The 26,129-nt window shown below is 50.8% G+C and overlaps 1 protein-coding gene across 1 annotated transcript in view; it reads left to right on the top strand.

The window, feature by feature from the left end:
* Window positions 1–26,129, top strand: part of LOC147736943 (scavenger receptor cysteine-rich domain-containing protein DMBT1-like) — a 533,293-nt gene that overhangs the window by 118,562 nt on the left and 388,602 nt on the right. The window lies entirely within an intron of this gene.

Raw genomic sequence — 26,129 nt, 5'->3', positions numbered from 1 at the left:
CCTGGATAGCTTGACTCCAGTGATGTGGAGAGCCTGGGACTCACGTCTGAGCATAGCCAGCCCACTCGGGGAGAAAATTGCAAAAAACACAGTTGATGGACAGAATGCAGAACAATGTCTTACATTCACCCCAGTACACAGATCTGGGCCTAAATCCATAGTTTTTTTGCACTCCACACCACCCTAGGTCAGACAATGGCTATATGCAAATCAGCCTTGACCCTGTGCCTCATGGGAACAGCCCAGCCCGAACTATCAAGCCATGTCTTTCCTAGACCAGAATCAAGCATCCAAGGACCGGTTTCTGGCTATCAGCCTTCTTCAGCCTGGATAGCTTGACTCCAGTGATGTGGAGAGCCTGGGACTCACGTCTGAGCATACCCAGCCCACTCGGGGTGAAAATTGCAAAAAACACAGTTGATGGACAGAATGCAGAACAATGTCTTACATTCACCCCTGTACACAGATGTGGGCCTAAATCCATCGTTTTTTTGCACTCCACACCACTCTTGGTCAGACAATGGCTATATGCAAATTAGCCTTGACCCTGTGCCTCATGGGAACAGTCCAGCCCGAACTACCAAGCCATGTCTTTCCTAGACAGGAATCAAGCATCCAAGGACCGGTTTCTGGCTATCAGCCTTCTTCAGCCTGGATAGCTTGACTCCAGTGATGTGGACAGCCTGGGACGCACGTCTGAGCATACCCTGCCCACTCGGGGAGAAAATTGCAAAAAACACAGTTGATGGACAGAATGCAGAACAATGTTTTACATTCACCCCAGTACACTGATCTGGGCCTAAATCCATCGTTTTTTTGCACTCCACACCACCCTAGGTCAGACAATGGCTATATGCAAATAAGCCTTGGCCCTGTGCCTCATGGGAACAGTCCAGCCCGAACTACCAAGCCATGTCTTTGCTAGACCGGAATCAAGCATCCAAGGACTGGTTTCTGGCTATCAGCCTTCTTCAGCCTGGATAGCTTGACTCCAGTGATGTGGAGAGCCTGGGACTCACGTCTGAGCATACCCAGCCCACTCGGGGTAAAAATTGCAAAAAACACAGTTGATGGACAGAATGCAGAACAATGTCTTACATTCACCCCAGTGCACAGATCTGAGCCTAAATCCATCGTTTTTTTGCACTCCACACCACCCTAGGTCAGACAATAGAAAACCACAAAAAGGAGAACTGCATGACAGGTGAAAGAGCCATCACAGATAACACTAGTATCAGTGTCTAAATGGACTGAAGACCCTGTCACCCCTGATAAAAAATGTGATGCGGGAAAAGATCTTGGTAATGTTCAAGTTACACATAGAACATGGGGCACAGGCAACCAAATGCACACACCAAAATAACTTTAATCAGCAAGGACACTGATGAAACAGACAGCAGGAGTAACTGTCTATATTCACATATTGCACAGATGTGACAGTAGCACAACCGTAGACAAGAGCAAGGCACAAAATGCTGATCATATGCAAGATAATCTGCACAAGCAAACTCCAAACAGGAAGGCCAGTGTCCAGGGCAGGTGGCACAGCAGGTACATGAGAGGCTGCACAGGGGAGAGTACAACACAGCAGAGCAACAGGGCCAGTGTCCAGGTCACAGTGGAGAGTCCAACACAGCAGAGCAACAGGGCCAGTGTCCATGGCACAGGGGAGATTACAACCCAGCAGAGCAACAGGGCCAGTGTCCAGGGAAGGTGGCACGGCAAGTACATGAGAGGCTGCACAGGGGACAGTCGAACACAGCAGAGCAACACTTGTACTTGGTTGGACAGACCATATGGCTCTGCGAATCTCGGTGCTGCCTATGCCATCAGTTAGACGGGCACAGGGGCAGGAGTCCTTCCACAGACCATGGTCAAGAATAACTCCGGCTGCCTGTGGTCAATTCTACAGGGACCCCACTTTCAATATGGATGTGGACCCCAACCTGGCCTGCGCAAAATTGTAGGGAGCAATTCCGGAAGCCCTCGACGTTGTAGCCACAGTTAAAAGGGTATATATTCAGGAGAGGGCTGTTTCTGCCCCTTCGTACACCGATACCCTCAGATAGAAGAAGTTCACATGCAGGGCCCTGGAGAGGGAGTGGAGGAAATCAAAGAGTGACACAGATGAACTACGATATCGAAAGGCCCATAAACGTTATCTTAACAGCTGTAATACTGCAAGAAGGGTTCATATGGCCGTACGCATTACAGAGGCAAAAAATTCCTCTAGGGAATTATATAAGATCTTGAAGGAATTCACGAATCCTAAGGTCGAGAATGTGGCACCCTTGCCACTCAGGAACTTTGTGACGACCTAGCCAGGCATTTTATCCAAAAGATCTATCTGATTTATCCGACTTTCGATGTGGAGGAAAAGGAGCAGGGTGAGGGACAACCAGCCAGAGACCTGCGGCAGGACTTAGCGTCCTTCCCTGAGCTTGATTCCTTCTCACATGAAACTAAAGAGCAAGTAGGCTCCTTATCGAGTCGGGTAAAATCAGGTTCGCCATTTAATCCTGTACCACCAGCAATCACGGCAACACTCAGTCTGGTCCTAGAAGGTGCGATCTCCACTATATATAACATCTCATTGGAGACGGCCGTATTTCCTAATAAGTGGAAAAAAGCACGTGTAAATCCACTGCTAAAAAAAGCATTAGCAGATCCATCTGAGTTGCAGAAATATAGACCAATCTCGCTTCTTCCATGCTGCTCAAAGGTCTTGGAAACTTTGATGAATCAACAACTTTCCCTCTATCTTGAACAACACAACCTTTTGGATCCCTCGCACGGTCCGTCTTCCGTGCATTACATAGCAGGGAGACCGCACTGTTGGAGGTGATAGATACCATAAGGATTACATTGGATAGAGAAACCCCAGTAATCCTAGTCCTCCTTGATCTGTCAGCAGCATTTGACACCTTCTCGCACAGGCAGCTGCTGGACAGATTGGGGGGGATTGGAGTGAAGGGCAGGGCTCTCAAGTGAATACAAAGTTTCCTATCAGACCGTACCCGGAGTTTTCGACTGGACTCTTTTGTATCGCAAACCACAGGGATAGACAGGGGTGTTCCGCAAGGATCTGTCCTGAGCCTTACCCTGTTTAAAGCCTACATGACTCCTTTGGCCGATATCATCAGAGGCTACGGCTTAGCGACCATGTCTTATGCAGATGACACGCAGCTAATTGTCCCCATTGAGGAGGACATTATGTCAACGCAATTAAAATTTAGGAGCTGCATGTCCAGCATTAGCAGCTGGATGAGGAGGAATTTTTTACAACTTAACTCCTCAAAAACAGAGATTCTGCTGTTTGTGAATGACAAAGTATTCTGGTCCCCGGAATGGTGGCCTACTGAGCTGGGCGAAGCCACCCTTTCTAGGAGTTGGGCCAAGAACCTGGGCGTTATGATAGACGACAATCTGTCTATAGAAGAACAGGTTAAGTATGTGGCAGGTATCTGCTTCGGTACAATGAGGATGCTCAGGAAGGTCTTCCCATATGTAGGAAGGTGGATATCTGACTATGGTTACCCCCAAACTTTTTGCCTGGTGTTTAGCTGGTTTTTGACATAGTTGGCCTGGGATTCTGCTATTCAGGGCCCCAGGCTGATTGCTCTCTCCTTAAAATGGACTCTATGTACACTAGGTGCATAACATAATTGGAACTGGTTCACCTTATAGGCCCCTGTAACAGTGTACCATAGGTACCCAGGGCATAGGTGTTTCCATGGCCTACCAGGGGCTGCAGCATGTATTGTGCCACCCCTGGCCTGGCCTCCATATTTGACACAACTGGCTGATCACTCAGCTGGGGCAAGTTGGTGTAATCACCTCTTGCTTAGATATAGTATTCCTATATCTAACCTTAACTGGACACATGTTAACCTGTAAGCCATTCCTATGGAAGGCCCCTGCAATCCTGGGGGCAGAGTGCGTGGTTATATGTGAGATGGTGCTCTAGCATGAGCTGAGCCTGTCTGCAGCTGTCGGGAACCACTCCCTTAGCTGTTCTGGGATATTGCCATACCATATACTCTTAAGTGCATTATAATCCTCGCGGTTATATGCTAACTTTGGTTTGGCTTTATCAAAACATGTCGAGTAAGGTGTCATACGATTTGGAATACTATCCCCTCGACAGTTCTGTCGACGGGGATAGCATTCCACCCTCCTAGAGGGACACGACATGTACCTAGCCTTAACCCCGGTTAAAGTTAACCAGAGCCTCAGCATCACAAAATGGATGCTGCCACCACAGACACAAGTCTGACCTCCTGCTGCTGGGAGTCCTTCCAGCGAGGGAGGCTTGAACAAAGGGTTTCCTGCCTTGGGAGGTGCGAGCACCACCCCAGACAGGATTTTGTGTATTGGGTAGGACAGGGCTGAATAGATTGAGACATGCCCGGGGCACACAAGGTGTCCCCGTGCATAAGCCAGTCCAAACCGGTCCTGGGACTTTCCAGACCCAGGCCTGGCGAGGGGCTGGACAAAGGAAAGGGGGTGTAACCGCCCCCCTTCCTAGTTCCACCCAGAAGAGGGACCTAGTAGGTGATCCACCCCTCAGATTGGGAATAAGAGTGTGAGCAGTGCCATTGCACAGCAGATCATCCTGAATCAACTTTAAACGAAGAAGACGACTGGACTTCGACATTCTGCTGCACAGAAGACTGAATAGCATCTCCCTTGTGGCCTAGGAGTGGCCACCCTGTGAACACAGGCACCAACCAGCAACTCGACGTCTGCTTTGCCGCTGCCTCCCGCCAGAGCCCGAGCCCAGAGCCTGACAAGACCCAGACTCCCAGACTTCTCACCGCTCGATCCACAGTCCCTGCAAAGAAGGGACCCGTGGAGGCACCGAGAGACGTGGGACCGGACCTCTTGGAAGATACCCGAAAAGCTTACTGCGCAGCATCCGAGGCACCCTCGACGTTGTGCTTTGGGGACTGAGAACCCCCACCACGGAGCAGCCCTTGCACTGAAGATCAGCCCCCCAACATCTCCACGATCTGCGTGGGGCCCTTTTGCATTGTGCCACTTGACGCGCCATCCCGGCCACTAGCCACGTGGTCAGCGGCCATCTTGCGACGAAACCGACAAACTACACTGCCGGTCTGGTTGCTCCAGACTTGCCCTCACTCCTGTAAAAGGGAGCACCCGCTCTGACCTTGCTGGTCCGAGTGATAAGCCTTTTTCAATTCCTGCGTGGCTTGCATTAGCTAAGGCCTGTTTGATCCAATCAAGTTGCCGACACCGCCAACAGCGAGAAGCCTGCGTGGGACAGCTCGTGACTGACTCCTGGATATCCTCGGGCCCCGGTGTCCACGTGGCTGCAGAGAGAAGCTACACCTCAACAACTGTTTGCACCCGACATCACCTGGTTCCAATCTGGTTCCACGGTAGTCACTGGCTAGTGACTTTGAACATTGTCCCCTCTGCTTTCAGGTATCACATCTTCAGATCCACCCTTGGATCCACCAGAACTTTTCACGTCGAGCCACCTGCAGCATCTTCAGCTCCAAGCACCATCGACCAGCGTGACGAAACCCGACACTACTTCGACCCTATGCACCCGCATCCTGTGGGTGAGGTAACTCAGCAACGCCGGTGTTCCCACACTGGTACACACCTCTAGGGCCTGTGTCTTAAGTTTCAGCTTTCTAGGTCACACGGAAGGTTCCGAAATAACTAACTTTGTACTTTTTACGCACCATAGACTTAACATTGGTAAATGCGTGCACTTTAAACACTGCACCCGAGTCCCGCGGGCCTTTCCCGACTTAGTCACTGCTAGTCCCGATCAGCTCCAGCGATTCCCAAGGCCCTAGGCTTATTTTCTTTTCGATTGGTATCTCTTATACCACTTTCTTAGTATATGGTTTAGGTTGCCCCTAGGGCTCATCCATATTTTGCAACTTTCGTGTATTTTAAACTGTCTTGTGTTTAACGCTTGTGCTTCTGTGCTCATAAAGAGTCCAGGGGATATTTGTAGTTAATAAATCTATATATATTTTCAATATATTTCTGTGTGGTGTCCTTTCATTTGGTATTCAAGGGGGTTGTATATGGTAAAACAGCTTGCTTCACATGCCTTTCAGAGTTTAGCCTAAGATTGCTTTGTCCACGCTACCACTAGGATAGCTGGTCTATAAGGTTGACTTACAACCAATCATCATAAGGTTCGCTTGGCATGATACAAGGTGATCACTAGAACTAGTGAGCATCATATATCAGGCCAACTTCTCACATTGGTGAGCAGCGGATTGGGATCTGAGCTTGCTGTTTGTTTTACCATTGCAATCTTTGAGATTATCATTTGAAAGATCAAACAGGTACCTGCTAGGAACATATAAAACAAGACTAGTATACTTAAGTTCTACTGAACTTAGTTGTTGTAGAGGATGGGGAGTAGCACACCCTGACTACAACTACTAGATAGGTTTAGTAGGTAAACACCAGTGTAGGTAGATTGCAACATATCCACCCACACTAGAGCAATGTCTGGAGCAGAAGGGTCCAATGGACTTACTCCTGTTGAGAGTGACCCTCCAAGGGCACCATCCAAATTTGCTATCTTTTCCTTTAAGGAACTAAGGCAGCTTTGTGCCTTAAGGGGTCTGAAGACAGGGCCTTCCCCTACTACAGACCACCTTAGAGAGATCTTAGACCAATCTGAGGCTCTAAAGAACTCTAAGGCAGACCCCACAGGGAATGCTAAAGGAGGCTCTCCCACTGAAGAAGACAGTACTGATGCCCCTGTCCCCATAGTCCAGATAGATGAGGATGACCAAGTCACTGGAGCTCCTCAGGTAGATGAGGAGGAAGAAGAAGAGGAGGAGACAGAGGGGGGGAGCAGTGATTCTGATGATGGCAGAAATAGCCAGGTGCTAGTCAGCAGGCTTAACCAGGCTAACTTAAGTATATTTGGGACTGAAGCAAGGATGACCTTGCCCAGGCACCCAAGTGGACTTAACCAGGAGCATAGGAGGAGGAGGAATCACTCAGGTGACTCCAATACCTCCCAGGCTTCTAGAGGTTCTCATGGTCACTCCAGAAGGGAGATGACTAGCCCTCAGAGAAGGGAGCATGAGGCCAAAATGAGAGAGGCTGAATTGAGGATCCAGAGACAAGAATTAGAGGTTGCCCTGGCCCAAGAGAAACTTGCTAGAGCAAGACAGCCTAGAGAGAGTGGGGTAATAGAACCCACTGGTGGCAGCATTATCCCAAAGGATAAAGACAGGTCCTATGACAATAGAAACCTGAGTAAGATTGTGCCCCCCTACAAAGCTGGGGATGATATCCACAAATGGATGACTGCAATGGAGAGAGCCTGCAAAGTACAGCAGATCCCTCAGGAGCAGTGGGCAGCAATCTTGTGGCTCTCCTTTGAAGGTAGAGGCCGAGACAGACTCCTCACAGTTAGTGATGGGGATTCTAGAAACTACCTGGTCCTGAAGAGTGCTCTGATTGACGGGTTGGGCTTAACCACTGAACAGTACAGGTTAATTTTCAGAGACACCCAGAAGACACAGACTCAGGACTGGTCTGAATTTGTTGAGTGTGCCACTAAGGCTCTGGAGGGCTGGTTGCTGGGAAGTAAGGTTACTGACTATACAGGATTGTATAATTTAATTATGAGAGAGCAAATCTTAATTAATTGTCAAAATCAGCTTCTACATCAGCACCTGGTTGACTCTGATCTGACCTCCCCACAAGAATTGGGTAGGAGGGCAGACAAATGGGTCAGAACCAGGATCAGGCCTAAGAACCAGGGTGGTGACCAAAAGAAAGAGACTACCAAGCCTCAAGAGAAAGGTGGGGATAAATCCAAAGAGAAGACTTCCCCAGGGCCCCAAACCTCCAATGGAAAGGGTGGGTCCCCTAACACTTCCTCTACAGAAAAGAAACCTTACTGCCATCCCTGTAAACAGGTTGGACACTGGAAAACAGACAGCTGTTGTCCAAAGAATGGTAATAAGGAGAATATACCTCCAAAGACAGCTCCAACACCTCCTGTCACTGGTAGCAGTGGTCCCCCAGGTGGTGGGAGCACCCCCAAGAATTTGGGTGGGTTTACTTTTGGAGGACAGGTGGACTCTGGCCTATCCAGGTCCCCTAACTCAGATACTCTTGTCTATGAGACTGGCATGGGGTTTGCCAATTTCACTGCTTGCCCAAACACTTTGAGCAAGTATAGACAGGAGCCCCTCATCAATGGTTTGAAAGTTGAGGCCTTCAAAGACACAGGGGCTAGCATCACCATGGTGGCTGAATGTCTAGTCCCCTCAAGGCAACTTTTACCTGATGCCAAATATCAGGTGACAAACATTGATGGCATAGAAACCAATCATCCCATGGCAGTAGTCAATCTTAGCTGGGGAGGTGTCACTGGCCCAAAGAGAGTGGCAGTGTCAGCAAACTTGCCTGTAGATTGCCTACTTGGTAATGATTTGGAAATCTCAGCCTGGGCTGAGGTTGAACAGCAAACCCATTCTAGAATGGTAAATCTCCATGGAAAGGTTAGTGGGGCTGGGATGGCTACAGCCCCAATCCAAGATGTCCTTCCTGAAAAGGTTGGTAGGGCTGAGCAAACCTCAGCCCCATCTTTAGCTAACTTCCCTCCTGAAAAGAGTAGCAGGGCTGTGATGGTAACAGCCCATACCCAAACTGAGTCAATTCAATTCAATTCAATTCAAGAATCTTTATTCGGTGATTAAAAAACACCATAAAAGCACACATACATATACATAGATAAAACAGCATTAAATATTAGTCAAGATCCTTGTGCATGAATAACAATAAAATACTAACATACAAGGCTGTAAATATAAAACAGGGAGTCACAAGTCTTTCAATCCTCTCCCCTCGTCTTCCTTAGTCGGACCGCAACCTTCATAAAATTCATAACGCAACACAAGGTTAGCGGGTCAGAAGCTTTTTGCAAGTAGATTAGTGCATCTCTGGCATGTTCCAGGTGGGCCTTTTTCAGGATGTCTACTAGGAATCTACGCCTGGGCATTGAATAATAGGGGCAGAGCAAGGTAAAATGAAGGGAGTCCTGCGGAGACCGATTGTCGCAGCCGCAGGGTCCCTTCTGCTCGATTGGCGTGGTAAAACCTGCTGGCGAAGCCAACATAAAAGGAAGTAGGTTCAGTCTGAAGCGGCACATAAGAAATCTGTCCTGTGTATTGTGTACAAGATACAGATAGGGCTCCATACCCTCCACACTCTTCACCTGATTATGAGCCCTTATTGACTTTTTTTCCCCTTCAGCCACAGCACGGCATTGGGTTTTCCGCTCTAGGAAAATTTCCCCTACTTGTTTCTTGTGCTGTGCTGAAATGGTGGTGGGGTTCTTGAAGAGATTTCCAAACCCTAATTCCTCAAGAGTATTTCTCACATATTTGAGCCATGGGATGCGCATGCAGTGGGTTCTACCTAGGCAGTCCAGTAAAATTTTTCTACTTAGATGCGCGTCTGGATTTACCCAGATTTTTAGCCACGCCACAATTGGCCTAAGTTTTAACAAATCGACCAGATATGGCCTCCCTAGCTCCCTGTGAGCTATGAGTCCAGCAGTGCTGGGTGGTGCCCTCAGGATAGATTTCAGATGTTTGTTCTCTTCCTGGTCAATTCTAGAGGTGTTCACGAAGCCCCAAACTTCTGCCCCATAACTTACTTTAGCGCATGTTATGGAGCCGTACAGGTTCATCACCTGTTCCGGACTCCATCTGCCCAACCTCCTGCCATATCCGGCTATTGCCCCGTTAGAGGCAATCATTTTGTTACAACGCTCTTCCACCAAGGAGTTAAATTGAAGAGCACCATCAAAGGTTACTCCGAGATAGGAGAACGTTTTAACCTCCTCTAAACAATGGGAGCCTATTGTGTAAGAAAATTTAGAGGAAGGTTTTTTGCCTGCCAGGAGCACGTAAGATTTGCTTAAGTTGACAGATAAGTCCAGATCGCTCATAAACTTGACAAACCCATCTATCAGAATCTGTAGTCTTCGGGGTGTACGCGCCAGCAAAACCGCGTCGTCTGCGTAAAGCAGGACAGGGATTTGCCGCGTCCCAACCCTTGGGGAATCTGCCTTTAAGCCCAAAAGAAACTGTTCCAAATTATTAATGTAAAGGGAGAACAAAAAAGGGGCAAGAATACAACCTTGTCTGACTCCACTTTTGCATGGAAAGGAGTCCGTCAATCCTCCCTCCCTGTTAAATCTAACTCTAGCCGTAGTGTCGCTATGCAGCTCTCTTAGTATGGTAATTAGACCGCTCTCGATCCCCATCCCTGCCATCATGTCCCACAACTTCCCTCTGTTGACGTGATTGAATGCTGCTGCCAGGTCCATGAATCCCATATAAATGGATTCCTTACTGGCCAGAGTATATTTGGCAGTCAGCATATATAGGTTCAGGCATTGGTCGCTGGTGGACCTCCCTGACCTGAACCCATATTGAGTGTCCGAGAAGATGTTGTTCTCTTCGGTCCACTCGGTCAATCTGTTCAGGAGTGCCCTTCCCAGAAGTTTAGCCGAGACGTCAATCAGGGAAATAGGCCGATAACACTTGGGGTCGTCCTTGTTGCCCTTTTTAAAGATTGGCACAATGATCGCTTTAGACCATGATGGAGGGAGACCGCAGGTGATAGCAGTGTTTAGGACCCTGGTCATCAGAGGGGCCCAAAGATCTATATTACTAAGAAAAAGGTCAGGGGGAATACCATCTGGGCCCGGGGCTTTATTCTTAGTTAGACTCTCCATCCCTGCCGTGATCTCCTTGAGGGTAAATACTACCGGGGGAGCCTGACTTGGGGTTACTGATGACTCTACGTGGGGACCCGATTCATGGTTATACAGACTCCTAAAGTGTGTGACCCACTGCTCCGGGAGGATGTTAGCCCCTATCTCCGGAGAATCATTTTCTTGAAAGGTCGGTTTATTGATGATTCTCCAGAACCCCGCTAGGTCCCTTCTTTCCCCTGCCTCTCTCAGATCTGCCCAAGCTTCTGCCTGCAGGGTGAGTTTCCTCCTTTTGGTCTCTTTTTTATATTTTTCTCTGCATGCCCTGATTACATGTGGATCTCGTGGTTTTGACTTAAGGGAGCATTTCAGTTCCCTCAGTGCCTTGGAACAATCTTTATCAAACCACCGGGGATTGACCAGATTACGCGTGGGCGCACTGGACCTTAGTAGCCCATCAATCAGGTTAGCAATGTGGTTAAATGCTTCTAATAACCTTGGTCCCTGGACTTCCAGATCCAAACATTCATTTATGGCCAGCAGACCATTATCACTCAGGTTTTTATAGAACTTTGCCCCATCTATTTTGGACCATTTCAGTCTCCTACCTTGATCGGTGACCCTCTCCTCAATTGAACGATGGGCATTGGTGCCAATACCCGCCCTATATACGAGAATTAAAACAAGCGAGTTATGGTCACTGAAAGTGTTCCAGTCTATCCCTACACTGACTACTTTATTAACCAGGGATCTCGAGACCAGAATATAATCTATAATAGACGAGCAGCCCCTGCCCTTAAAAGTTGGTGGGAGTGTACCGTCCGACTGTGGGTCTACCATATTAATGGTGTGCTCTAGGTCGTACTTAAGCCAAAGCAACCTAAGAGCCGACCCAGTAGGCGAGTGAGAAAAATGCGGTCCCTTCTCAATTGGGCATTGCGCCCAATCTGTGTTCTTTTTGACCAGTGCCGGACAAAGGTGACAATTAAAATCCCCCGCCACAAGCAGTCCACCAGACGGTCCCTTATTCTGGGATATAATTTCTTTTCCTAACCTTTGGTCGAGTTCAGTTAATACCGGGGTGTGGCTATTTTCTAACTCGGTGTTATATATGTTAAAAACAGAGAATCGTAACCCCTTTCCCTGGAACCGAACCGCCTGTATTCCGTATGAGAACCAGTCTGGAAAGGACCAGGTGCCTGGCAGGTCTAAATCTACATAGATGGACAAACCGCCCATTGCTCTCCCTGAGCTAGATTTTCGGGCGGGAACAAAAAAACACTTGTACCCCTGCAGATGGTAGTTATTCTCCACAGCCCATGTCTCCTGTACACATATAATGTGAAATGTTCTAATAAAGTCCACCCATTCCTTATTGTTGAATTTGCCCGCTATACCCGCTATATTCCATGAGATAAGTCTCACACCCTCTCCACTCCATTCAACACCCCCCTGGGCCCTTGGTCTTCTTACCCACATTGATCTTTGCATTCCCTGCCCATGTCCCCCTCCTGTCTTATCTACAACTATTTCCTTTGGCACAACGCACTTTGGTTCCCCCTCACCAACCACCAGGGTTTGCTGAGCCTTGGATCTTTGCTCCTCCAGTCTTTCTACGGTACCTCCATTTTCTATACAACCCTGGGGGGCATTGTCTGTCTGTCAATCGACCCCTTCAAGGCCATTTAGGCAATGGAACCGGTTATAGGAGAAAAAGGGTTGTTCAGATCGGCCAAAAAACGGCCTAGGGTTAAAGGCCTGGTGACTCCCCCTCCTGCCAACCCTCTCCCAGTTGTCATGAGTTTGGGGTTGCTGAGATAGGACTGGGATGATGGGAAAAAAGAACGACACATGGAGGGTTTGGATGGTGGATTCCCTAGATCTATTTTTCCCTTGACATATATGGGACACCGTTCCTGTGTCCCTAAAACTCACCAGTATGCAGTCCCCTTTAATGGATTTTTGTGTTCTTCCCACCCATGGTACCCTTCTTACCATTATAATTTCATTATTAAAATGTGTCGGGAGGGGTCTATTTATGTTTAACCACTTGATTACCCTACTTTTTAGGGCACAAAAGTCCTCCGTTTCACCTTCCTCAAGTGGGGGGACACCTGCCATAACTACAGTAAAAGCATTGGTCTCTGGGGGTAAATTGGGTCTACGTGGTCTCAGGGTGAGCTTCATTAGAGGGGTCGGGGTGCTCTTGTCTACCGGCTGTGCCGGGGGTACAGATCCTAAAGGAGGGTTGGGCATATTGGTGTTAGGGGGCTTAGCTGTTGCAGGCTTTGGCCTTGTGGGTTGTTGTGAGGGTACCACATTCACAGCTTGTGGAGGGACTGGATTGGCGACACTATTTGCCGATTGCTGAAGGGCTACAGTGGAGGGAGTGGACTCTGATTGCCTTCCCTGTCTGCCAGCTGGACTTTTCAGACTGCCCAATGTGGCCTCTAAAATGGTTAGTCTGATCTCGATCTTTTTAATACTCTCGCTGATCGGTAATAACAGGGACCTTAACAAAAATTCTAGGTTTCCCAGCGGGACAACAGACAAGGGAATATTAGCAATACCAACTCCTGTGTCTTTTATCATAGTAGGAGCTGGAGCCTCATGAGCAATGGGTTTAGGATGTAAATCGACCAATGGTTTCTCTACTAATGTGGGGGTTTTTAGAAACTTCCCAAAGTCCGAGTGTGGAACCTTGGGTTTGCTCTTTCCTTGAACTCCCCTCGATTTCCTCCTGCGTTTATTTGGAGGAGGTCCAAAGGCTACTTGTGTGTTAGTTGGCTTAGATTTAGTTTTCCTAATCTTCGAGGCTGGAGGGGCCGGAGGGGGTTGGGACACTAAATCAATGGTCACCCTTGGGGGGCTAGAACTAGTTTCTGGGGCTATAGTCAAGGCTTCGACTGGTGACATGTTAGTGCAATCCCTCAGCAATAGTGGGACATCATCAATTCGGGACAACTCCTCCCTTGGTAAAATAAGTTGGTCTCCGAGGGGCGTGTTTTTCATATTATCTATTGAGCGTCTCCGTTCTGCCCTTAGCCTGGACAGATTACACTCTTTGTCCCCCTCCCCCACTGCCCGGGAGAAATAATTCTCTAGAGTCCTGTTCTTTGCTCCACCCAGTTTTAGTGGGGTGCTCTCCCTTGCAGGGGACGGCATATTGTTCACAATAAATTAAATTAAACTCGGCGGGCGGCTCCACCGAGTGTAAGAGACCAGGGGTCGGAAGCACAATCCAAGAGGGTAGGCCCAGCCCGGCCACCTTCGGCCCCGGACGGCCACAGACGGTCCCGCCCTTGTCCCGGGCTTCTCCCGGCGCCCTCCCGCGCGCTCCCGCGCCACGGAAGAAGCTGCACCTGATGTAGGGGGAGGGTGCTTAGGGGGCGTGGCCAGCAGGGAGAGCGTCCAGGTGCAGGAAATGATGGCAGCACAGGGACTCCTGGGCAATGGAGTCCCTGATCCTCACCTGGCGCTCGCAGCCCTGCTCCCCGAGATTCAGGCAGCTCCCCTGTCAGGAATCAGCAACGATGCGCCCAGGCACACGGGCGAAGCGGGACCCGCGGAGCGGGTTCCGCGAGGTGCAGCAACAGAACAAACAGTCCAAACAGAAAGGACCTCGCAGGATAGAGCTCGCGCTCACAGGTCAGCCAATGTCTCCCAAAGAGCTAGGGACACGCAGGCTCTTTTCAGCGGTGCTTAGGGGGCGTGGCCAGCAGGGAGAGCGTCCAGGTGCAGGAAATGATGGCAGCACAGGGACTCCTGGGCAATGGAGTCCCTGATCCTCACCTGGCGCTCGCAGCCCTGCTCCCCGAGATTCAGGCAGCTCCCCTGTCAGGAATCAGCAACGATGCGCCCAGGCACACGGGCGAAGCGGGACCCGCGGAGCGGGTTCCGCGAGGTGCAGCAACAGAACAAACAGTCCAAACAGAAAGGACCTCGCAGGATAGAGCTCGCGCTCACAGGTCAGCCAATGTCTCCCAAAGAGCTAGGGACAAGCAGGCTCTTTTCAGCGGTGCTTAGGGGGCGTGGCCAGCAGGGAGAGCGTCCAGGTGCAGGAAATGATGGCAGCACAGGGACTCCTGGGCAATGGAGTCCCTGATCCTCACCTGGCGCTCGCAGCCCTGCTCCCCGAGATTCAGGCAGCTCCCCTGTCAGGAATCAGCAACGATGCGCCCAGGCACACGGGCGAAGCGGGACCCGCGGAGCGGGTTCCGCGAGGTGCAGCAACAGAACAAACAGTCCAAACAGAAAGGACCTCGCAGGATAGAGCTCGCGCTCACAGGTCAGCCAATGTCTCCCAAAGAGCTAGGGACAAGCAGGCTCTTTTCAGCGGTGCTTAGGGGGCGTGGCCAGCAGGGAGAGCGTCCAGGTGCAGGAAATGATGGCAGCACAGGGACTCCTGGGCAATGGAGTCCCTGATCCTCACCTGGCGCTCGCAGCCCTGCTCCCCGAGATTCAGGCCGCTCCCCTGTCAGGAATCAGCAACGATGCGCCCAGGCACACGGGCGAAGCGGGACCCGCGGAGCGGGTTCCGCGAGGTGCAGCAACAGAACAAACAGTCCAAACAGAAAGGACCTCGCAGGATAGAGCTCGCGCTCACAGGTCAGCCAATGTCTCCCAAAGAGCTAGGGACAAGCAGGCTCTTTTCAGCGGTGCTTAGGGGGCGTGGCCAGCAGGGAGAGCGTCCAGGAGCAGGAAATGATGGCAGCACAGGGAGTCCTGGGCAATGGAGTCCCTGATCCTCACCTGGCGCTCGCAGCCCTGCTCCCCGAGATTCAGGCAGCTCCCCTGTCAGGAATCAGCAACGATGCGCCCAGGCACACGGGCGAAGCGGGACCCGCGGAGCGGGTTCCGCGAGGTGCAGCAACAGAACAACAGTCCAAACAGAAAGGACCTCGCAGGATAGAGCTCGCGCTCACAGGTCAGCCAATGTCATACCCAAACTGAGTCTCCTCCTGGAAAGGTTGGTGGGGCTGTGATGGCCACAGCCCAAACTCAAACTGAAACATGGGTAGTGAAGCCTGAAATGATGGATCATTCCACCCAAACTGAGAGCATTGAGGAGGAAGAGAAATCTCCCTCCCACCAGACTTTAGGAAAGGATCAGCCTCCTCAGGGAACTGATCTTACCCCTGATGAAGGAACTGCCCCAGAGGTTGTTAGGCCTGGCCTGACAGAGCCTCTGATGGAAGTGGACCCTTCTCAGGTGGGACCCAGTCTGGAGCAGGTAACCTGCCCCTCTCTACCTTGCCTTAATCAGCCCAGGGCTGCAGAGGACAAGGACAGTGAGCCCCAAAGGGCCCCCTGTCAAATAAAGCACCCCCATCAACAGATTAGGGGCACCGAAACTAGTAGCCCTAGTGAGGTGAAAACTTTAAAAACTCCTGAGGGATCCCCCTTAAAAGTAGTTAGGGACCTCCCCCAGATGGATATTGTTGGGCACAGCCAAACCTGGGACCCTAAGGGCCCAAACCTGACCTGCCCCTCCAGTAAGCCAAACAGAGGGACCCAGCCTCCAGCTTTAGGTAGCCAGAGGTTGACCCTGAGAGCACAGTGCAACTCAGTCAAATAAAGAAAGGCAAACATGGTGGAGAGTGATTGGAGGAAGCTGAGTCCTACAGAGGAATCTCACTTCAGTACTCCATCCCAACACCAGCCTTTAACTTTGCAAAGACACACCACAGGTAGAGATTCCCTATGGTGGAGACCCTCAGATACCCTTAGGGTGAGGGATTGCTTAGTGGACCATGAGACAGGGGGTTACCAAGCCAGAGCTGGTACTTCCTTATATGGCCACTTAGGCAATATAGGCTTACCTGGTCAAGGATAGCCTTATCTCCTTTCGTTGGGGGGAGGGTTGTGTAGGAAGGTGGATATCTGACTATGGTTACCCCCAAACTTTTTGCCTGGTGTTTAGCTGGTTTTTGACATAGTTGGCCTGGGATCCTGCTATTCAGGGCCCCAGGCTGATTGCTCTCTCCTTAAAATGGACTCTATGTACCCTAGGTGCATAACATAATTGGAACTGGTTCACCTTATAGGCCCCTGTAACAGTGTACCATAGGTACCCAGGGCATAGGTGCATCCAAGGCCTACCAGGGGCTGCAGCATGTATTGTGCCACCCCAGGCCTGGCCTCCATATTTGACACAACTGGCTGATCACTCAGCTGGGGCAAGTTGGTGTAATCACCTCTTGCTTAGATATAGTATCCCTATATCTAACCTTAACTGGACACATGTTAACCTGTAAGCCATTCCTATGGAAGGCCCCTGCAATCCTGGGGGCAGAGTGCGTGGTTATATGTGAGATGGTGCTCTAGCATGAGCTGAGCCTGTCTGCAGCTGTCGGGAACCACTCCCTTAGCTGTTCTGGGATATTGCCATACCATATACTCTTAAGTGCATTATGATCCTCGCGGTTATATGCTAACTTTGGTTTGGCTTTATCAAAACATGTCGAGTAAGGTGTCATACGATTTGGAATACTATCCCCTCGACAGTTCTGTCGATGGGGATAGCATTCCACCCTTCTAGAGGGACACGACATGTACCTAGCCTTAACCCCGGTTAAAGTTAACCAGAGCCTCAGCATCACAAAATGGATGCTGCCACCACAGACACAAGTCTGACCTCTTGCTGCTGGGAGTCCTTCCAGCGAGGGAGGCTTGGACAAAGGGTTTCCTGCCTTGGGAGGTGCGAGGACCACCCCAGACAGGATTTTGTGTATTGGGTAGGACAGGGCTGAATAGATTGAGACATGCCCGGGGCACACAAGGTGTCCCCGTGCATAAGCCAGTACAAACCGGTCCTTGGACTTTCCAGACCCAGGCCTGGCGAGGGGCTGGACAAAGGAAAGGGGGTGTAACCGCCCCGCTTCCTGGTTCCACCCAGCGGAGGGACCTAGTAGGTGATCCACCCGTCAGATTGGGAATAAGAGTGGGAGCAGTGCCATTGCACTTCAGATCATCCTGAATCAACTTTAAACTAAGAAGACGACTGGACTTCGACGTTCTGCTGCACAGAAGACTGAAAAGCATCTCCCTTGTGGCCTAGGAGTGGCCACCCTGTGAACACAGTCACCAACCAGCAACTCGATGTCTGCTTTGCCGCCGCCTCCTGCCGGAGCCCGAGCCCAGAGCCTGACAAGACCCAGACTCCCAGACTTCTCACCGCCCGATCCACAGTCCCTGCAAAGAAGGGACCCGTGGAGGCACCAAGAGACGTGGGACCGGACCTCTTGGAAGATACCCGAAAAGCTGACTGCGCAGCATCCGAGGCACTCTCGATGTTGTGCTTTGGGGACTGAGAACCCCCACCACCGAGCAGTCCTTGCACCAAAGATCAGTCCCCCAGCATCTCCACGATCTGCGTGGGGCCGTTTTGCATTGTGCCACTCGATGCGCCATCCCGGCCACTAGCCACTAGCCACGCGGTCAGCGGCCATCTTGGGGACGAAACGGACAAACTACACTGCGGGTCTGGTTGCTCCAGACTTGCCCTCGCTCCTGTAAAAGGAAGCACCCGCTCTGACCTTGCTGGTCCGAGTGATAAGCCTTTTTTGATTCCTGTGTGGCTTGCATTAGCCAAGGCCTGTTTGCTCCAATCAAGTTGCCGACACCGCCAACAGTGAGAAGCCTGCGTGGGACAGCTCGTGACTGACTCCTGGACATCCTCAACCCCCGGTGTCCACGTGGCTGCAGAGAGAAGCTACACCTCAACGCCTGTTTGCACCCAACATCGCCTGGTTCCAATCTGGTTCCACGGTAGTCACTGGCTAGTGACTTTGAACATTGTCCCCTCTGCTTTCAGGTCTTCACATCTTCAGATCCACCCTTGGATCCACCGGAACTCTTCACGTCGAGCCGCCTGCAGCATCTTCAGCTCCAAGCACCATCGACCAGCGTGACGAAACCCGACACTACTTCGACCCTATGCACCCGCATCCTGTGTGTGAGGTCACTTAGCAACGCCGGTGTTCCCACACTGGTACACACCTCTAGGGCCTGTGTCTTAAGTTTCAGCTTTCTAGGTCACTCGGAAGGTTCCGAAATAACTAACTTTGTACTTTTTACGCACTATAGACTTAACATTGGTGAATGCGTGCACTTTAAACACTGCACCCGAGTCCCGCGGGCCTTTCCCGACTTCGTCACTGCTAGTCCCGATCAGCTCCAGTGATTCCCAAGGCCCTAGGCCTATTTCCTTTTCGATTGGTATCTCTTATACCACTTTCTTAGTATATGGTTTAGGTGGCCCCTAGGGCTCATCCATATTGTGCAACTTTCGTGTATTTTAAACTGTCTTGTGTTTAACGCTTGTGCTTCTGTGCTCATAAAGAGTCCAGGGGATATTTGTAGTTAATAAATCTATATATATTTTCAATATATATCTGTGTGGTGTCCTTTCATTTGGTATTCAAGGGGGTTGTATATGGTAAAACAGCTTGCTTCACATGCCTTTCAGAGTTTAGCCTAAGACTGCTTTGTCCACGCTACCACTAGGATAGCTGGTCTATAAGGTTGACTTACAACCAATCATCATAAGGGTCGCTTGGCATGATACAAGGTGATCACTAGAACTAGTGAGCATCATATATCAGGCCAACTTCTCACACCATGAGTCCCTCTGTCAGCAAGAAAAACCCTTACCCAGTCACTCCTGGTGAGTTGGCTGGACTACGGTAACTCGTTGCTCGTGGGGGCGAGGGAGGATCTTCTATCAAGGCTCCAGGTGGTACAGAATACAGCAGCCCATCTAACCCTTAACAAACAGACACGGACTCCTTCTGTCCCCCTTCTGAACCATTTACACTGGCTCCCGATCAGAAAGCGAGCTATCTTCAAGATGCTCTGTATAGTCTTTAGATCACTACAAGGGAGTGGGCCGGCTTACTTTAGAAACAAACTTAGCTGGTACCAGCCTGCCCGACAACTTAGATCTGGCAATGCCAACCTGTTGTGTACTCAGAGAATACACAAGGTCAGGATGGGTGGCAGAGCGTTTTCCTATCTGGTATCCAGTCATTGAAACAAATTGCCACAGAACATCAGAGCTTGTAAGGAGTTAACCAGTTTCAAGAAACTTCTAAAGACCTGGCTGTTTTAGTCACACACATGTTTTAAGTACTCTTTCCTCGAAAAGCCGAGAGATCCCTCTCGGGATGATTCGCTTGCGCTCTACAAATCCACAAGTAAAGTAAAGCAAAGTAAACAGGTCCAGTGTCCAGGGCAGGTGACACGGCAAAATACATGAGAGGCTGCACAGGGGAGAGTCCAACACAGCAGACCAACAGAGCCAGGGTCCATGGCACAGGGAAGAGTACAACACAGCAGAGCAACAGGGCCAGTGTCCAGGGCAGGTGGCACAGCAAGTACATGAGAAGCTGCACAGGTGAGAGTCCAACACAGCAGAGCAACAGAGCCAGTGTCCAGGGCACAGGGGAGAGTTCAACACAGCAGAGCAACAGAGCCAGTGTCCAGGGAAGGTGGCACGGCAAGTACATGAGAAGCTGCACAGGTGAGAGTCCAACACAGCAGAGCAACAGAGCCAGTGTCCAGGGCACAGGGGAGAGTTCAACACAGCAGAGCAACAGAGCCAGTGTCCAGGGAAGGTGGCACGGCAAGTACTTGAGAAGCTGCACAGGCAAGGCCAGAACAGCAGTGAATGACAAGGCCAGTGGGCATGGCAAAGTGCAGAGTCAGGACATGAGAAGCGGCACAGTCAGTGTGTTTGACTGTACCCTTCCATGGCCAGCAACACACCCATGTTGTAAACAATGGGCAGGACTAGCACACCTGTATGAGAGACAGGTGTATGAGGGGGACTAACACTCACTCTTGGCTGTCAGGCGGACTTGGAGCTGGCTGTGTGTCCTGGACAGCAGGACCACTTGACTAGGGAGACAGATGCCCAGGTAATGTAGGCCTATCAGTGGCTTGGCAAGCTGGAGGGCTTTTTGGACCATGTGGTGTAGTGGCACGTGGAGGCAGAGTCATGCATACCTGTGACAATGTGTGGGTGGGAGAGGTTGGAGGGGTGCCTTTCCACTTCTTGGGAATTCGAAATGCCTTTCCTGTACCGGGGTTAATGGGAACTGGTGTGGACACAATAGGCAAACACACCAACAGAGCCACTTCAGGTGCAGACACTGGCACTCCCTCTGTTGACGTGCTGGATCCTGTGGCACACTTTGTCTGGCTGCGCCTCTGGACCTCGTTCCCCTCTTTGCAAGGTGTCCCTCTAACAGTGCCCTCCTTTGCCTGTTTGCCAGGCGTTGCCCATACAGTGCCTTCTTTCACCTGCTTCACGGGGCTTGGAATTGGAGTTGATGTGGCGGGGGAATGTGGTCCTGAGCCCTTCCTAGGTGAACCCTTGCCAGACAACATGCCCTCAGTGGGCATAGACACTGCACGCCTAGCTCTTCGTGATGTTTTAGGGCCTGGAGAGTCCTTCGCTGGTGCTGCCTCTTGGGCAAGGGAGCCTGATGCCTGTTTCCTTGCTTTTTCGGCCTTGCTCTTCCCTGTCGGGCTCTTGTCGTTGCATTCTGGGCTGGTTCTGCTCTTCTGTAATTTGTAATTTGTAATTTGTGGTGGTATTTGTAAAGCGCGACTGTCGCTCCGAAAGGAGCATCTTGGCGCTGATTTCTTGGTAAGAGATCAAATTACTTCATGGAGGCTAGGAGTTAGATGGATGCCATGATGTAGTCCTCAGGAAGGTTAAAAATCCAGGTTTTTAGTAATTTCCTGAACTGTATTTCTTGAGTTAGGGACCTAAGGTATTTAGGCATGGAGTTCCAGGCTTTCGTGGCCAGATAGTTTAAGGTTTTGCCACCTTTTGTTTTGAGATTAAACCTTGCTGGAAGGATTTGATTATCACTGGCTGAACGCAGGGTTCTGCTAGGGTTGTAGTGGGGAAAACGCCTGATAAGGTATTTGGGGATGGTGTCTGTGGGCGGGACCGCTTGGGTTGCTTCTGCTGGGTGCTTCCTGTGCTGTATTGTGACTGGGAACCGTGGTCACTATCATCCAGTGTGGCCACTAACTGGGGGGTGGACAAAGGCCCTGGAGCAGGAATGGAAGTATGTGCCTGTTGAAGGGCAGACGTCACTGTGAATGACAAAGCCAGGACAGTACGGTGTACCCCACCCACGTCATAGTGTAAGCCCTCCATGTAGGCAACCACCTGGCCTAATTTTTTGTCATGGTCACTGAATGCATTGAGCAGGGCTGTCTGGCCAACACAAAGCTGGCGCAGGAGCTCTACAGACTCAGCACTGAGGGCAGCAGGGGGGACAGGTGCAGGGGCAGCGGTGCCAGGTGTGAATCTAACTCTTCCCCTCTTACAGACAGGGACACGGGCAGCACCAGAGGAAGTGGATGGCAGGCTGGCCACTGGCCGCTGTGTGGTAGAAGATGATGCAGAGTCCCCATTCCCTGTGCCTTCCAACATGAATGCATCTCCGCTGGCATCAGATGATGTAGGGCTTTGTGTCTTATGCACGGATTCCTCCTGCATACTCCGGTCCCCCTCAGATGCTCTGGTGGGCTCTGTGTCACTGGGCTCCAGTGCAGCTGTAGTGCTACTCTCGCCACCACTGGTTTCCGGCTCCTGTTCCTCCATGTCTACTGTTGATTCTGCATGAGAGACAGATGCAGGGTTGTGTTAGTGTCATCATCAGGACAAAGTAAACAAATCGATGCAGTACAGGAGATGCCCAAATTTACATGGTGACCACCACTCCCTGCAATCACATTGCAGCAACACACTACATAGACCCCAACAGTGCCTGTAACCATGAATATCTGCAATGACTGAGCCATGTTGAGGCTACACAACACAACACCCTGCCCGTGGATAAAGTGTACCAGACACAGAACTTGCTCTGCCCACACCTAGGGACATGATGTGGAGACACCATTTATTACCACTGACAGACCTTGAGGGAACAGGAGGGGACAACATACACACCTATTAGGACATGACAGTCCACATTGGCAAGTAGGCCTTACCAAAGACCATGTGGTACTCTGGGGCACATTGTAGTCTGATGTGTGGGCCTCACTGATCATGGTGCATGCAAAGTAGGCATACATGCAGTCACACTCAGATAGTGGACACTGCTGTTCACCCCTAATACATTCCCCACACCATCCCAATGCTGAATGACCATGTAGATCCTAACACATCTGGCAATGGGAAAGCACAGCAGGGAGGGTCTCCCTTGTAAGGGCAGTTTGGGCCAATGCATGACACTGGCACCCATCCCAGCAGCCACTCACATGACACAGCACAGCAACACCCCACGAACATCACATGTGCCACCGCTGACACAGGCCCTGTACACATGCATCTGCTCCCAGGCAAAGTCACCCTCCCCAAATACTCACCCCTGCCTTGCTGCCGGTGCTCCTTCAGATAAGCATCTAGCTCAGGATGAGTCACTGCCAATATGCGGCCCATCAGTGGTGTCATGTTGCCCCGTGCCAAACGTCCAGTGCGTGGTAGCAGCCCCAATGTCATCTCCGCCATGTTCTTTGCCAGCCGGCTGATGTCGTCCCACCTCTTGTGGCAGTGGGTGCGTCTTCAGTTGGATACCCCCACAGCTCGCACCTTTGCTGTAATGGCCCTCCACACGGCGTTACGCTGGTGTACCTTGAGCTGCAGGCATGGGAGAAAAGAAGGAGAAATGATCAGTGAGACTGTGTCATGGACCAACATACATCAGTACAGTAGCAAGACACAGACTCATGACCAATTGTAATCTCCTTCCATCCCAAACTGGGGTACACCTCACAAGGGCACTCTGCATGGGCCAAGCAGATGATATTGCATGCATTTATGAGGGGGTACAGGGTCCCTTCTAATCTCACACACATGCAGGATGACTGCACTGAACCCCCTCTGTGGATTGCACACATCTCCAGTCCTATGCATGTCTGGCCACTACATATATCACTTATCTACCTGTGTCTGTGAGGAATCGCTGTATGCATGACTGGGCAGCAGTCAATGAGCATGTCCTGTGAACATATGTGTATGTAATGTGTGTGGCATCTGGGTACATGGACTCACCAATAAAATAGCCATCTACACAAGTGTGGTTGTGTGCAATTATACAGGGCTGAGATGGTGCATATCTTCATTTCAGTGTGGATGAACAAGAGTAAAGACACAGCAAGTACAGTGATGTCATCTCGTATTGGTGGGTGGGCACTGGGCATAGTCTCTGGGTTCACACTGAGTTGGACAACAGGGGTACACAGAGAAAATCACCCAAGCATTTACTGTCCTGGCACCTGCTTGTCCAATATCCTGTGGCTCTGTGTGGCTGACAATGTAACTAGGCATGGGCGGATTTTGCGGATCCACGATCCGCGGATTTTGCGGATTTGCGGATCGTGGATCCGCAAAATCCGCGGATTTTGCGGATTTGCGGATCCGCGGATTTGGGGCCGGGCTTCCATGCGAGTGTCACTGAATTTGAGCATCAACTAGTTCGAGCGACCATGTGTGTGTTACTATGCAATCGCCCCGACGGGCGCAGGGGTCCCTTGAGTGAGCTGTCCATCATAGTGGGTGAATGGCGGGCAGACGGTGCAAACCGCGAGTGTGTGGGCGGGGCCAAACGGGCAGGGCTACCATTCGCGTTCAACATGCTTCTTGTGTGTATAAAAGGTCTGAGAAAGATCAGTTCAGCAGATTAAGAGAAAGAAACCCCTGGTCACAAGAACAGCACGGGTATTGTGCTCGTGAAAGTCAAGGATGCAAAGGCCTCTATCCAGCATCACAGCTGATTTTCCACGGTAGATTTGGGAAGAAGGCACACCTGTCCAGCCTCGACGACGCTCACGATTGTTTTTGGGCTAATGAATGAGTCACTGAATTTGAGCATCAACTAGTTCGAGCGACCATGTGTGTGTTACTATGCAATCGCCCCGACGGGCGCAGGGGTCCCTTGAGTGAGCTGTCCATCATAGTGGGTGAATGGCGGGAAGACGGTGCAAACCGCGAGTGTGTGGGCGGAACGGGCAGGGCTTCCATGCGAGTTCACACATGCTTCTTGTGTGTATAAAAGGTCAGAGAAAGATCAGTTCAGCAGATGAAGAGAAATAAGCTCCTGGTCACAGAAACAGCACGGGTATTGCGCTCGTGAAAGTCAAGGATGCAAAAGCCTCTATCCAGCATCACTGCTGATTTTCCACGGTAGATTTGTGAAGAAGGCACACCTGCCTCGACGACGCTACAGGAAGGGCATGTTGTAACTATTTTAGGATGGCGCCGGCAAGCTACCAGCGCCATCCTAAAATACTTACTAAATTAGCTTCAACAGGAAGCTCTAATAGATAAAATAAAGCAGGTGCGAGCACCTGCTTTATTTTATCTATTAGAGCTTCCTGTTGAAGCTAACTTAGTAACTATTTTAGGATGGCGCTGGCAGCTTGCCGGCGCCATCCTAAAATAGTTACAAGTTGACAGGCCAGCCAGGCTTCAACTTTTGCCCCCGGAATCCGCCGCTCGCGGATTTGCGAATTCGCGGTAAATTGGCGGGAGTTCGCGGATCGCGAATTTACCGAAAATTCGCAAATTCCGCGAGCGGAACGGATTTTGCGCTCATACTTAAATGTAACACAATACACTGAGACATACAACTGCAGGCAGGGTAAACCATGACATTGGGACACACAAACTCCCTCGCCCTGGAGACAGCATGTTTGTCAGTGTATAACACAACACCACACAATCAGGCATATACTGCAGCAGTACAACTGCATCTCTGAACCCCCCTGCCATACACCTCCCTTTACGATTACTTACCACAATATTGGGTGCACCATACAGCCTTGGGTACTGTGCGAGCACCTCGTCCACAAGGACCTCCAGCTCCTCGCTTGTGAATGGAGTGGCACAGATCTTCTCTGTCCTTGCCATCCCTGTGGACATGGAACACCTGTGGTGGAAGTGGGTGGTGAGGGGTCCCAGGCTGCAGGCTCTGGAGGCAGCAGCAGGAGAGGGTCCCAGGCAGCACGCTCTGGAGGCAGCATCAGGAGAGGGTCCGAGGCAGCACGCTCTGGAGGCAGCAGCAGGATAGGGTCCCAGGCAGCACGCACTGTGAGCAGTGGAAATGTGAGGCTCACTCTCTTAGATTTATAGCCCCCTGGGATCATTTCTTAGGTACAAGGCTGCAACAATTGGTTGTCCAGGTCTGCCTTTTTCAAAACCATCCAATGACCGCCTCCGCGGTGGCGCAGCACGCCTTCCGTGATTTCCAAAACTGCATCCTCGCACCGCAATCATCGCTCCCATAGGCTGTAGGCAATGCTCCACGGTGGTGATGCACCGCAGGGGCCCGGTGTGCGCTACCACGTTGGTGCATCT

This window comes from Lissotriton vulgaris, chromosome 1_1 (genome assembly GCF_964263255.1).
Source record: "Lissotriton vulgaris chromosome 1_1, aLisVul1.2, whole genome shotgun sequence".
Taxonomy (NCBI): Eukaryota; Metazoa; Chordata; class Amphibia; order Caudata; family Salamandridae; genus Lissotriton; species Lissotriton vulgaris.
This window is presented reverse-complemented; position numbering and strand designations above follow the sequence as displayed.